General features: G+C 43.0%; 2 long non-coding RNA genes across 2 annotated transcripts; one reads left to right on the top strand and one right to left on the bottom strand.

The window, feature by feature from the left end:
* Nucleotides 1-4,686: 4,686 nt before the first annotated feature.
* LOC307226435 lies at nt 4,687-11,637 on the bottom strand. The gene is made up of 3 exons (XR_013843416.1): nt 11,567-11,637; nt 11,261-11,471; nt 4,687-5,052 (listed from the first exon to the last, which is right to left on the bottom strand). It is a non-coding gene; the product is annotated as an uncharacterized lncRNA (long non-coding RNA).
* Nucleotides 11,638-11,788: 151 nt separating this feature from the next.
* On the top strand, nt 11,789-12,912 carry LOC307226544. Its single transcript, XR_013843490.1, has 2 exons — nt 11,789-11,856; nt 12,785-12,912. It is a non-coding gene; the product is annotated as an uncharacterized lncRNA (long non-coding RNA).
* The last annotated feature ends 2,519 nt before the right edge of the window (nt 12,913-15,431 follow it).

The following is a 15,431-nucleotide window of genomic DNA, read 5'->3' as shown; positions in this document are numbered from 1 at the left end:
CCCACTGCCGCCACACGATTTCTGTTCTCATCTTGAAGCAAAGTTCTTAACCCAAGATACTATTTCTGGGTTAGCAATGGGTCTGTAACCGGAAGCATCTGTAACCTGAAGCGTCTGTAACCCGAGGCACCACTGTACACAATATTGGCAAGATCTTCAGAACTTGCTGTTTCTTGAGAAAAATCTATACTGACCTGGTAAGCTAGAAAACGTCTGGATTTTAAACCACTGTTTAGCTTCTAAAGATGTGACTTTAAAAGCCAATACCTCAAATCCCCACCACCACCAGCTGAGAAGTAGCTACTCTGGGAAAGATCTCTGCCTGAGCCTTGGAGGGCTGATGTAAATGCATTTTTCCTTCTGTCCACAGAGCAACAACATTAGATACCAACACACAAGGTCCTTAAGGGAAGGGCAGTAGCTCAGTGGTAGAACATCTGTCTTGTATGCAGATTCAATCCCAGGTGCTTCCAGGTAGGGCTGAGAACTACTCCTTCCTACATTTCAGGGGACTGGATTAGTCAACCCTTGGGGCCCCTTCGAACTCTTGAGGTCCCTTCCTATCATTCTAATATTTCAATGTTCCCATAGTATTACACATTCTTGTGAGCTCTGCAATTCCTACTCTCCATTTACTTTGCAGTAGTTTGTCCTGAATTTGTATCTGAAGCTGGGAATGTGTATTTCTGGATGGTCAAGCAGAAGGTTCAGTCTCTGTTTGTGGATGAAATGATGATGATTTTACACAGGTTAAATCAAGCCCTAAGCATGCGAATCATCCATAGAATTATATTTATGTTCTCTGTGTAGTTGATTATAAACTGTCTACTAGGGCTAGGGAAGAAATGTGATTCTTTTCACATGTAAAAACAAACATACCTTATTCACTTTCCCCAAAACAATATGTCAACTGAAACACAGTCACCCCTCAAAATTAGCACTTTTCTGAATTTTGCAATGTAGTTCTCTAGCAATGTAATGTGCACAAAATTCATATACCAAAGTGTGCATAAAAACTCATATGTTCGTGAATGCATTGTGTTAGGGGAAATTGCTTTGGAAAAATGAGTATATTAGGTAAAGTTGCATACAAAAAATTAGGAGAAATTTGCACCCAAATTTGTTGCTTGGAATCACAAGCACATTTTGGATAGCAATCGTTATCTCTGAATTTCACCAGTGTTGAGAATCATTCTTAATTCAGCAATCTTGGGGATGGCTATACTGCCATTTTTGTACTGGTTTTTTTATGCAGCAGCTAGAGATGGATCTCTCAAAATGAATGCCCAAGTAAGGTGAAAGGGGCACTATAATTCTTCACCTTATCTTCAGAAGATAAAAATAGCCCTCTTGCAAATGAGAGGCAGTTTCGGATATGATCACAGCTAAAGGTCAGCCACTGATTTACTGGCATTTTGCTGCAGCATTACTAAGCACTGATGCATGTCAGTGTAAGGGTTAAGTAAACTGCACATTCAGGAACAGAAATCCAAGCCACAAAAATGCAACTGAATTGTATTGAATGCGGCAATAATTTCAAGTACGTCCTAGTAATGATGTCCCCAAATTAGATCTGACAGCATAATCCTATATGTCCTCCCAGAATCAGGTCCTGCTAAGTTCAGTGGAGCCTTAAAATCACAGCCTTAGGATGCAGTCTTCACCCCCTAGTTCATACCAGAATTTTCAAATAATGTATTCCCTAAGAATCTCTACTCCCTATGAAGTATGGCTTGGATTGCAGCTGTAGGTTAAGAAGGCCTGTGGCTCAGCGGAAGGGTCCATGGCTCAGGTGCAGAGCACATGTTCTGCATGCAAAGGTCACAGGTTCAGTCCTTGGCATTTTGCAGGTATAAACCCCCAAATTTATCAGTAGCCTTAGCTCACAGTCCTATACTTCACTTTGGAGACTTGTGCTGTTAAAAATGTTTCTCTGTCTCCACCCTTGGGATTTGATCTGTGTTTCCTCATTTGAAAGCCATTGCCAGCTCTTAGTTAGCAAAACTGCCCTTGGTATTCAGATCCACTGAAGTTACAAATAATGTGTTTTCATATGCTTACTGGGTTGTGAGCAAAATATCTCCCATCAGGTCCATTTCGTCTGTGACTGACGTCTACGTAGAAATGTTCTTGAACCATCAGAAGCAGGTTCTTGTCCATTAGTTATTCAAACCATTTTTTAAACATACGAAAACAGAGAAAACAGAGAGTTGTTTGCCATGGAAGCAGGGTTACATCAACAAATGCCAATAGTTTTTTGAGATGCAGGTCAAATTTTTTGCTCCAAGACAGAGGGAGAGAGAAATACTACACAGAACTTTTTGAACATTGGATGCTGTCCATGTAGTTACAAGTGCCAAGTAAATATAAATTTATGTTCACCAATCCTTGGCCTGAGAGAAAAGAGACGGCTTTCTGTGGGAAAATGGTCCATTCATTCAGCAACAGTTTGTGGAAAAGAAACCTGAAAGTTCTTGTTCACCTGTATGTTAGGATGTAATTCAAAACTTGTGGGGACATTCTGCAGATACAAAGGGTCAAGGATTAATTTATACAACACCCTACTTAGGTTAGGCTAAGGGTCATTAACTGGCCCAAGGTCACCCAGTGAGCTTCATGACCGAGGTGGAATTTGAACCCAGATCTCTCCCAGGTCCTAATCCAGCACTCTAAACACTACACAACACTGGCTCTTACATGTATCCATATCAAAAAATATGTGTTCCCCAGTGCACCTCCATTATGTCCTTGCTGCCACACCTCTTTACCCTGACATTTGACACCCTAGACATGTATTTTTTTAGGACCCAACCTATTCCTCTGACTGTCATTTGTTTTAAACTGTGATTTAGCACTATATATTTGCATTGCTGCAACCCACTTGGGGACTTTATGAGGAAGTGTGGGTAAGAAATTGAATTGTTGATATTATTCATAACAATATGCAAATATCCCATGTCCTCTTTGCTCTCTTTCAGGGTGATCCTTTTCCGTTCTTTTAAGCAATATGTAAGTTGCCACATTGCTGGGATCACGAAATTTATGTACAGTACATGCCAGGATATACTCTTTAGCTCTGTTTTGAAGCTTGCCTGATATCATTTGAACTGCACTCTTCAGCTCCAGCTTCCCAGCATCCTTTGCAAAGGGAAGCCTAGAGAGGCTTCTGTCAGGCTGGTTGACAGCTCCCATTTAGTGCTTTAGAGCCTTGGACTTGTGCATATGTGTCCCCCTGTTTCCTTTCCCTTGTTATCTCTTGACCTCCCCTGAATCTATATCTGCGATGAATCCTGCCCCGTCTTTCTTCCTTGTCCTTGACAGTTTGCCCTTAGATGTCCTGGACCTCATGGCACACATCCCAGCTATTGCTGCCCACATCCTGGCTTGCCCCCTGACCATGTCTTTTTATCACTCTGAAAACTTCCCTCCCCTTTCATTATAGCTATGGACAAACTGCATGTAATAACGCATTTCTGACCATTTGTGGCATGTGAATCAGATGGGTCCAAGAGGAGGAAGAATCTTCCCGCAGGAGATGGTCGGCACAAGCTTAGGCATCATTGCAGGCTTTAGGATATCAGCTGCATACCCCTTCCCTTTTATTCATGGCTTGTAAGCAGCAGGCTGCAGATCTCTCACCACATCTGGTTTGATTTGGACATTTCCCAGCAGGTCATAGTAAATGTCACCCTTTCGCTGGTCAATTTAATAGCAAATGAGCCGTAAGTGAAATCCAGATTGGAACATTTCTAGATTTGGGTCTGCTGGAGCAACTAGAAAATTTGGAGTGCCCTCCAAGCACTGCAGTAAAACTGTAGAAAACAAATAAGAAATGTGTTCACTGAACAAAGAGAACAATTATTTGAGTTGTGTTAATAATTCTGGAACTTTCTAACATTGGCTTCCCACAATGTGAAGGCTGACTGGTTCATTGAGTGCCTGATATTAGTTGTAATTAGTTGTCTCCAGTTGGAGACAAGCAGTTGTCCCTAGCAGACTTTACCAAAGGTATCATAGGCTTTGAAGACAATCAAACTCAGGATGAAGAGAAGAGTTTGGATTTGATATCCCGCTTTAAGGACTAAGGAGTCTCAAAGCGGCTAACAATCTCCTTTCCCTTCCTCCCCCACAACAAACACTCTGTGAGGTGAATGGGGCTGAGAGACTTCAGAGAAGTGTGACTAGCCCAAGGTCACCCAGCAGCTGCATGTGGAGGAGTGGAGACGAGAACCTGGTTCACCAGATTACGAGTCCACCGCTCTTAACCACTACACCATGCTGGGAGAAACGCGCTAAGAGGAAGGCACGCTTGGGAAAACCTCACCATGATCAACTCCCGCCTGGAAATCTATGTCTCCACTGTGGAAGGATGTGTGGATCCAGAATTGGCCTTCACAGTCATTTATGGACTCACTGTTAAGACTGTGTTAATGGAAGACAATCTTACTCAGCTACGAGTGATCACCAAAGAAGAAGATTAGTTGTAATATATAATGTAGCATTTTCATTTTTTGTACTTTGCATCTATACCCCAGCAAGCATAAACAGGATTTTGGGGAAGGGCCACAGCTTAGTGGTAGTCCACCTGCTTTGCATCCCAAATATCTGGGTTCAATCTCTGGGATCTCCAGTTAGGCACAGAAAAAAACGCTGCCTAAAACCTTGGAGAATTGCTTGTCAGTCAGTGTAGACAATAATGAGTTAAATAACTAATGTAAGGCACTTCCCCCTGTTCATTTGCTTCTCATTTTTTAATGTCCCCCACACATGAGTTCTTAAGAATATGTTTAGGCTGTTTCGTCTTGTTCTCAGTTCAGATTCAGAGCAAAGGTCGTGTTTCTTTTATCTCATCCAATTCATCAAAATACCTTTGAGAAGAACTGGTTTTACTCAGTGTGGTGAAGAGACTTCAGATATTAGCAGAGATGCATTTCAAATCCTTTAGGCAGTCTCTTGTCCTCAGGCACTCTTTTCTTGAAGAAAAAAAAGTGGTATTACTGAGGAAACCAGATGAGGACTCTTTGGCGAAGAATACTTAATGGACCCATTGCTCTGAAAATAAGAAATACAAATAAGACAACACCTCAGTATGTACTTAAGAATTCACCCAGCACAGTACAACTAGACAACGCTTTGGATTAAATTCCTGACATACAAACAAATGTGTCTGGTAAAGACAGAGCAAACTCTGTCCTTTATATAACTGAATGCGGGAGGTGGGATGAATATCTGCTTAGTAAAAGATCTAAGCCTGTCTGAACTTGCTGGAAGTCTAATGTTCCACGGAAAGTAAACTAATGTACCATGTTTACCATGATTCAAGATGGGGGGGGGGAGGGAGGTTCCAGTAAGAGTCTTTTTCAAGGTCATATCAGGTTCATCAGAAAGACAGTCCTGGGCCCAACTATTAGTAATAGATCTAGGGCTAAGTTAATCATTACATCAAGTGCTGAACTAGACATATGAGAGAGACATATGAATGTGGAGTCTTGGGTCTCTGCCAAACATCTACAAGCAACAGGAGGAGGAGGAGGAGGAGGAGCAGGTGTGAATGGAGAAGAAATGTCCAATCCACTTCAGAAACTAGACTGGGTAATCTAGAACTTCAAAGTCCAATGAGGAGAAATGGCAATGTGGAGAATTTCAGAAGCATGTCTAGCACATGATCCTTTAGTCTTCCCTAATAAGGTCGTCCCCAAGTGTCACCACCTGCCAATCACCACAACCTGAGCCCACCATTAGGAATGTAAACAGGCAAAAGTAAAGTTGAATAATATATTTTTTTAAATCACATAGGGGCCAAGATAATTTTCCAGGCCAAAATAATTTCAGAAGTATCACTTGGAAGAACTTGTGTGTGTGTGTGTGTGCTTGAAACCCCAGTCAATTTAACACAGAGAGACACACCGTGACAGAACTCTTGCCAAACACAGTATGAAATGCTCCTGGCTCCTGGCTAAGGTCTATGAAAGTCAACAAGGTTATAAACAATTGAAAACACGTGAAGGACTTTGTGTTAGCCAAACTACTAAAGTTAAAGGGATTAACCCTCTTATCAAGGAAGAGATGCTGACTGGTTAGTTTCAATGCCCTTTTGGCACATCATGTAAAATTTAACAAGCTTCAGAGAGGTAGTGCAGAGCCAGGGAGAGCAAACGAAAGCAGACATCACAGCTCCTTTTCAAGTTCAATAATTGTAAGGTCAATGTAATGTTTGTGACAGATCCATGCCTCGATCCAGGCCAAGATTTCAAAGTGCCCCAGGTTCAACACATAGAAATCCACCCCAGGAATTATGCTGGAGCACTTGAGTAATGGGGATTCTACAGGGAAGATGAGGAGTCTGCTTGTGGTTAAAAAGGTGAAGGGACCCCTTATCATTAGGTCCAGTCGTGGCCGACTCTGGGGTTGCGACGCTCATTTCGCTTAATTGGCCGAGGGAGCCGGTGTACAGCTTCCAGGTCATGTGGCCAGCATGACTAAGCCGCTTCTGGCGAACCAGAACAGCGCACAGAAACGCCGTTTACCTTCCCGCCTATTTATCTACTTGCACTTTGTCGTGCTTTTGAACTGCTAGGTTGGCAGGAGCAGGGACCGAGCAACAGGAGCTCACCCCATCATGGGGATTCAAACCACCGACCTTCTGATCAGCAAGTCCTAGGCTCTGTGGTTTAACCCACAGCGCCACCTGTGTCCCTCTGCTTGTGGTTAGGCATGGGCAAATTTCTCAATTTTTGCTTCTTTCAGCGCCTCCTTTTTCCCAATTTTTGTTTCAGTTCACTGCATTTTCACATTGGTTTGTGCAATCTTTAAAAATAAAAAGTCATAACAAAAACATATCAGCATGTTAGTGCATATTTCTCCCAATAAACACATTTTCCATAATATAACTTATTTTAAATCTATTTACATATATTTGTGTAATATGTATATATGAGGTATGTGTGTGTGTGTGTAATATATCTATGAAAGGTTGCCCACTCCTGAGCTAAGCTGACACATCACCTAATATGTGCTTGTGTCTATGTTGGTTTTTGGGGACGGGAAATAGTTTGTCATGACACTTGCTAACAAGTAACATCTGCCTGCTAGGGAAACACAGCTGACAATTTACTGGAAGGCACACTCTGTTTGAATATACAAAGGGAACATTTCTTGATGTTTCTGATTAATGAAGGATGTGCAGAAGAAACTTATGTTCTGACTTGGTCTCTTAGGCCAGCATTTCAGCCACAAGTGATTTGCAGATTAACAGAAGTCTTCAGAATGGGCCATATCCTTGATGGAAGGTAGTGCGGTACAGTGGTTAGCTGGTTGGAAGGGGGTCATGTGAATCGGCAGTCACATTCTCATACTCTTGTTTCTGACTTTACAAAATTATTGGGGACACCTGTTGCAGCTGTTTCGGAGTGAGTGGGAAAGCGGCAATTTATTTATTTATATTTTTTAAATATAATTTTATTGATTTCTTTTTTAACACAATATTTAAATATTTCAATATATCAATATATAACAAAACAAATAAATTATTTGCTCTACTGAGCTCGTGACTTCCCTCCATCTCTTCAACAGGTTTTTTATTTTCAAGTCTTTGTACCACACTTTATATCCTCTACTTCTGACCTTTATGTCCTTGTAATCAATTCTGTCTCTTTGGTCTAGAACTTCCTTTTTTTCGTTGCAGAATTTATATCAGTCCCGCTAGTGTCTTTACATTTTTCAATAATTATTCATATACCCAATAAATTTACTCCAATCTCTCTGAAATTTTTGGTTTTCTTGATTCCAGACTCTGCCTGTCAGCGTGGCTAGTTCTGCATAGTCCATCATCTTCGTCTGCCACTCCTCAAGTGTTGGTAATTCCTGCAGTTTCCATCTTCGGGCTAATAAAGTTCTTGCCACAGTTATGGTGTACATAAATAGTCTTTAGTCTATCTTTGCTATTTCTTCTCCCATCAGACCCAGCAAGAATGCCTCAGGTTTTCTGGGGAAGGTATATCTAAACATCTTTTTTAGTTCATTGTAGATCAATTCCTGACTTTTTGTCAGGCTTAGACTGATTTTGTTCTTGTAAGTTTCATTCATATGTTTCTGGACTTGATTTGATTCTTTGTTGCTTGCTCATTTTTAAAATAAATACAGTGGTACCTCGGGTTAAGAACTTAATTCATTCCGGAGGTCCGTTCTTAACCTGAAACTATTCTTAACCTGAGACACCACTTTAGCTAATGGGGCCTCTCACTGCTGCCACACTGCTGCCACACTATTTCTGTTCTCATCCTGAAGCAAAGTTCTTAACCTGAGGTACTATTTCTGGGTTAGCAGAGTCCGTAACCTGAAGTGTCTGTAACCTGAAGCGTCTGAAACCCGAGGTACCACTGTATCCTGTTCCAGATTTGATTTCAGGCACTGGTGTGTGCACAGCTTGAGAAATCAGGTCCACTTCTTGGTGGGGCCAGGTTGCGGTCCGGCCATCTAGCCACTCTCCTCAGCGTCGGGGCAGAACAGCATCCTGCATCACGCTGGGGGAGACCCCGGTCACGTCAGGTTGCCAGGCAGCCAATCAGGTCGCTTGGGGGTGTGGCCGGGAACGATTTAAGCCATGGCGCAATTCTGAGGCTTCCTCCTTCAGCCTCGCGCCATTATTCTCTTGGGGGTGGCTTGGGGGCCTTGACACACAAAACAGTTGCCAATATGCATTCGTCATCCACAAAGCAACTGCAGATGGAAGTGCAGACTCTCATCCACAAACGAGGTGTTTTGTACCTGAATGTGAATGCAGGCACACCTAGTTCGCAAGCATACATGATGATTCCTGGCTGAGAAAGGAAATTCACAGAAAGGCTTCTTCCATGATTGCAACTCCTTTTCTGGATCATGGGGGTGGGGATGCATGGGCGGGTGGGTGGATATGTTGCTTTTTAATACTATTGGACTGCTGCAATCTGCTTGCCCAGATTTTATTTTTTGAAGCTGGGGGAGAATTAAAATAAGCACATCTGTGGATAATTTTAGTGGCACAAAAGCATTTCATGGGGTAGAGTTTCAGCCAACACAAATGCTTTGAGCATTAGAGTAGTAGGTATCTATCTACATGATAAATTACCCTCGGTTTTGTTGTTGTTGTTGCAAAACTTTTGCTTGACATAGTTGCCAAATTGCCTCTTTTCTGTTTTGCCAGGGGGAGAAAATTAAGCATTTTGCAATATTCTGTTAAAATACTGTAGACATCCTGTTGGGGCTTGCAGATAACATCTCAAGATCATCTCTGAAGCATGTCATTAGAGATCAAGTAGTCCAATGTCTTAGAAGTATAGACTGTGTCTGATATATTTTGGATACTGTTACTACATTAATAAGGTTGCTGTTATCAAGAGGATGATCAGTGCTTCTATGTGCAATCATGTCGAGATCAGCTTGGATAGCTCAGTTGGTTAGAACGTGGTGCTGATAATGCCAAGGTTGCAGCTTCGATGGGACAGCTACATATTCCCGCATTGCAAGGGGTTGGACTGGATGATCCAACTCTATAGTTCTATGATACTATGATCTCTCTTTAGAAGGAACACAGGAACATGGGAAGCTGCCTTATTCTGAGTCACGACATTGGTTCATCTCACTCTGCCTTGTCTACACTGACTAACAAAACAAAACAAAAGAGCAGTCTTCAACATCAGCAGTCAGGAGCGCTTCAGCCCTGTTTTTGAGTTTCTGTCCTGTTTTCGAGTTTGTTTGAAACCTAAACAGCTTATCTCTTATTCCTTTGTAAATTTTTCTTAAAACCTTTTTTAAACTCAGGGAAGCGTTTCATCCCTGCTCTTTAGTTTGCTGGAAATCATTTAAAATTATTTAAGGTTTACAAAGTTCTCTTAAATGGGGCTATGTTCAAAACTTGTCATTGAGGTTTTTATACTTTTTGTAAACTCAAGAAAGCGTTTCAGCCCTGCTCTTGAGTTCGTTTGATATCACTTAAAATCATTTAAGGTTTATAAAATTCTTTATTTCCTTCTGAGGAAACTGATTAGTTCAGTGAAACGAGTTTTGTAGCCGGCATCTTGTTAAGTCTTTGTTTAATTCTTGGTTAATTTTCTGATTTTTGTTATTTAATTTAATTCTATAGTCGATTACCTCTCATTTCAGGGATTTTCACGGCAATTCTTTTGTTTTGTTTTGTTAATCTTTTGGTTCCATGACTGTTTTTCCCCCACTGTTGTCTACATTGACTGGCAGACTTTCTTCAGGATCCCAGAAAGGAGTTTCTTCCAGCCCAACCTTCAGATACTGGGGATTGAACCATGAACCTTCCGCATGCAAAGCAGATGCTCTACCACTGAGCTATGACCACCAGTTTAAATATAATATAACTGGGGTATCATCCGGGGGTATAACAGCAATGTTGAATCCTTGCATTAGGGCAGTGGTGGAGATCTGAAGATTTACATAAAGGCTGTTCAGTGTCCCCTTTATATGTTACCTCCATGAAGGGGACACCACACAATTGCAGTTATGTTCCTGGTCCCATCTCTGGCATCAGTCAAGCTGCCACATATAGGCCTCTTCATGAACATGACCACACCAACGCATGGACTTCTGGAACAGGGGTCAGGCAGCATGCTTGATGCTGGGCCTAGGAATCTTGGCACCACTCCCCAGCAGTCATGTGATGCCCCTTTCATGCCAGGGATCTAGTATATCACAGTGTGTGTGTGTGTGTGTGTGTGTGGCCATAACTCAGTGGTAGAGCACCTGCTTTGCAGGCAGAAGGTCTCATGTTTAACCCCCAGCATCTCCAAAGCTAGGAATGTACCCAGTCTGGAATCTTGGAGGTCCTCTGCCAGTCATTGTAGACAACACTGAGCTAGATGGATTAATGGTCTGACTCAGTACAAGGCAGCTTTCTGTGTTCCTATTTATGATGTTTTTGCTTCTTTCCCCCATGGAGTTATCCTGGAAAACAGACCTTAGACTGTCTTCTGAGCTGGTAGAAGAAAATGATGCTAAGATAATGAACCAAAACCCAAAGTTTACAAAAAATAATTTGTGTACAGCTGTGGCTTCTCTGTGTCTATGTTTTCTTCCATCTGAAGTTTCATGTACTTGACTGAGCTCCTTCGCTTTTTAAAGAAGGTCCCTACTGAGAGTAACAGCAGAAAACAATGCAGTTTTTCTTTTATGTTCCACAGTGTATGGGAAAGAACGGTTCCAAAGCAACCATAACTCAAACCAATCTGCACATTGGTATTTGAGAAACAGAACTTACCCTTCTGCAAAGTGGCTCTCTGGAATTTAAACTTTCAAGGTCATGCAAGGCTCAAGCTCTGTATATTCAAGAGGCAGGAAATGAATGTCACTCTAGCTAGACTTTGGTCCAGTGTTGCCCTGCAGTACAGTGCCAGAATTTGCTGACTCATACCTGTGATTCACCATGTATAATTGCTTAAGTGATTGGATAATGCCAGCAACTACAGCCACTGTAAACAGAAGAAATAAACAGAAGAAATGTTATACCTGCTGCACTGCAAATTCAGGGAAGAGGAGTAAATGAGAGGAAGAACAAGACACAGACCTGCAGGAGGAAATGGAAGGACCTCTTGATATCAAGCCCACAGCATTATTATCCCTATCTATATCCCATACTATTTCTTACTATGTATATAATAAAGCAGTAAGGCTCTCATCACGCTGCAGCTTGTGAGGTCACCAATAGGTGGCCACAGAAACTCCAGCATGATAGCAGGCTAGCAGGCAGATGCGCAAGCAAACAGACAGCCAAGATGAGTTGCATAGCAGAGGGTGGGAGGTACTTCAGAGAGCAGAGTGCCAAACCACTTACACCATACCCTCCTTTCAAAGAGGGTGAGGTGAGCTGTTAGAAAGAGGGAGGGGCTTGGAGTGATCTATGACTGGGAGGCGTGGGGCGAGCTGTGAGGAGGAGGGATTGGGATTGAGCTATGAGGGGGGAGAGGTTTGGGTGAGCTGTGAGGGGATAGACAAGGGAGTGGGTGAGGCATAAAGAGAGTAAGGGTTGGTCAGGTGTGGGGGAAGGGGGGTTGGCAAAGGGGCTGGCTGGTAGGTGGCACTGGTGAGAGGAGCAAGTGGGGAAAGCAGTCCCTAGTATTAAATATAAATGCACAATCAGGCAACCTTACAAGGAAGTCTGCTTACCCCCTTTTAGGGGTACCACGGCATTGCGGAACAGCCAGAGCTTGCCCCCTGCCAATGGTGCAGGGCTGCATGTCAGGGACTGCTCCTTGCCATGAAAACCTGCCCCGTGTCAGCCTACAGAATTGGCCAATGGCAGGCTGGTGTGGAGGGCTTGGCTTTCTGGGGGTGGGCCTGGGGGAACAATCAGGCTTTCCTCAGGTCCGCTCCTGGGGGATTTAAATCAGCCCATGCCAGTCCCTGGCACCCAGCTCTCTTCCATGGTCTTGTTTATTTGGTAGCTCACCTGAGGAGGGGAGAATGTGTGGTCTGGGCCTGCAAGAACTCTGTTGGCAATATTGGACAAAATGTTTTATACAAAAGTACTTGACTCCTGCAATTACTCCTGAATTAGGCACAATAAATGATTCCATTCTGTAGACTTGAGGGTTTTTTCTTTTTGTTTAATAGAGCTGGACTATCGTCTTGAGAGACTGCTGGTTCCAGCTCCCGCACAATATCCCCACATGGTTAGGGTTGTCCCAATAGTTTATAATTACTCGGTTTGAAGTATGAATTTGTGTTAACCTGACTTGGCTGTCTTCTTAATTAAGTGCTATTTCTCTGTTCGCTTCTGCTTCAGGATGCAGTACAAGATTCTGAGCCAGCGTTCCAACAGATGAGGTGCCCAAAGCCTTAACCAGCTGCTTTTTTTAGACACATTCACATCCTGCACTGTTACTGAAACTCTAATAAACTGGCATGAAACTATAGGGGTATGCGGACAGTGTGTTCAATGCATGAACCTTTTAGGGACACCCCCTGTGCCAACGCACTGGCTGGACACACACTCAGTACCTGCATATTCAGAGGAAGTGTGAAAGGTGGTTTATATGCCTATACAGTGGTACCACGGGTTAAGTACTTAATTCGTTCCGGAGGTCGGTTCTTAACCTGAAACTATTCTTAACCTGAAGCACCACTTTAGCTAATGGGGCCTCCTGCTGCCGCCACGCTGCCGGAGCACGATTTCTGTTCTCATCCTGAAGCAAAATTCTTAACCTGAAGCACTATTTCTGGGTTAGCGGAGTCTGTAACCTGAAGCGTATGTAACCTGAAGCGTATGTAACCTGAGGTACCACTGTATATGTGTCTATGTTTGTGGCTGGGAACCCTTTTTCACAGGGCTACTTGGATGTGCAGTTTCTGGGGTTGTGGTCAGTGTTTATGTTGGGGGCACCATCACACACAACCCTCGTGCATTCCCTGAAGACTCGAGGGAAGAGAGGGGGGGCATGTGAACTACAAAGCCAGCTGCTTTGTCAACGCATACACAGATAGTCACTAATGTTAACCTCTTAACGCTCAAGGAAACTCTCACTGACTGCTGGGACTCCATGCCAAGACCACCCAACTGTGCCGCCTTTTGTTTGGTGAGTTTCTTGAAACCTCTCTTTCAAATCATTCTTGGAAATGTTTAATGTGGTTGCTGTCCCCTATCCAGATCTAAAAACCACATCTCATTCCTTGGGGTATTTGTTATGAGAGAGGAGCAGCTGCGCTGGTTCCTCCATCGCAACATTCCCATTCTCAAGCAGCATTGTGAAAGCTTGGAGGCGTCCTGGGAAAGAAGCGTGCTCACAAAAGAAACAATTGAATTAAGAATGACTTATCCTCCAAGTATATATCTTGCTTAGTGTTTCCCCAACAGTGCTTATCATTGCTGAGCTGCATCCTATAAAGGATGGGGGAAGCTATTGATTTCAGATTCCCTCAGACCACATTCGCACCCTAGGTTGAAAGCATTACGCTACCACTTTAAAGCATTATGATACCAGAGTTCCTCAGGAAGAGGGATTGTTAAACCACTCTGGGAACTATAGCTCTGGGAGGGGAACCAGAGGTCTCCTAACAACTCACAACACCCTTAACAAGCCATACTTCCCATAATCCTTTGAAGGAAGCCCTGACTGTTTAAAGTGATATCATGGTGCTTTCAAAGAACTGTGTGAATGTGGCCTCAGTTTCTCATTTTTCCAGACTTGAGTTCTGTTCACTGCATCATTTCCGACATCAGTAATAATAATAATAATAATAATAATAATAATAATAATAATAATTTATTATTTGTACCCCGCCCATCTGGCTGGGTTTCCCCAGCCACTCTGGGCGGCTTCCAACAAAGAAGAAAAATACACTAAAATGTCACATATTAAAAACTTCCCTGAACAGGGCTGCCTTAAGGTGTCTTCTGAATGTCAGGTAGTTGTTTATCGCTTTGACATCTGATGGGAGGGCATTCCACAGGGCGGGCGCCACTACCGAGAAGGCCCTCTGCCTGGTTCCCTGTAACTTGGCCTCTCGCAGTGAGGGAACCACCAGAAGGCCCTCGGAGCTGGACCTCAGTGTCCGGGCAGAACGATGGGAGAGGAGACGCTCCTTCAGATATACTGGACCGAGGCCGTTTAGGGCTTTAAAGGTCAGCACCAACACTTTAGTGTGCATTCCTTGTGCACATTTTGGTGTGCAGTTTTGCTACTCTTGGCTGCAAGCCATTTCCCACAACATAATGCATATTGGGATGTTAATTTCGCCAATGTATTTTAATGCACACTCATTGCCTTGATTGGTGAGTTTTTGTATTCATACCTTCGGTTGGAGAACCACATTGCAAAACTAGGTGAAGTGTGGGTTTTTAAGGATAGTTGTGTTTCGCTTTACATGTTGTTTCTGGAAGTGACATTTAGGTAGGTTCCAGACCAAATTTCTCCCTCATCCCTACTTCCTCACTGAGCCCTCATTATGTATAATGAGAATAGCAGAAGAGGGGTTTCGTACCTTTAAAAGCTTTATAGAAGTGGTAGTTTCAGTACCACTCAGGTCCAGCACCGAGGGCTTTCTGGCGGTTCCCTCGCTGTGAGAAGTGAGGTTACAGGGTACCAGGCAGAGGGCCTTCTTGGTAGTGGCGCCTGCCCTGTGGAATGCCCTCCCAGCAGATCTCAAGGCAATAAGCAACTATTTTACAACTGAAGGCAGCCCTGTTTAGGGAAGTTCTTAATGTTTGATGCTGTACTGTTTTTAATATTTGGTTGCAAGCCTCCCAGAGTGGCTGGGGAGACCCAGGCAGATGGGCAGGGTATAAATAATAAGTTGTTGTTGTTGTTGTTGTTGTTGTTGTTGTTGTTGTTGTTGTTGTTGTTATATTCAGTAGAGGTAGTTTTGTCTCACCTAGGCATGACAAACTGCACCTATGAAATTCACAACTTGGAGTTGTGCAGAATATTCCCATA

The sequence above is a fragment of the Podarcis cretensis genome (assembly GCF_951804945.1).
Source record: "Podarcis cretensis genome assembly, chromosome: 11".
In the NCBI taxonomy this organism is placed as follows: domain Eukaryota; kingdom Metazoa; phylum Chordata; class Lepidosauria; order Squamata; family Lacertidae; genus Podarcis; species Podarcis cretensis.
This window is presented reverse-complemented; position numbering and strand designations above follow the sequence as displayed.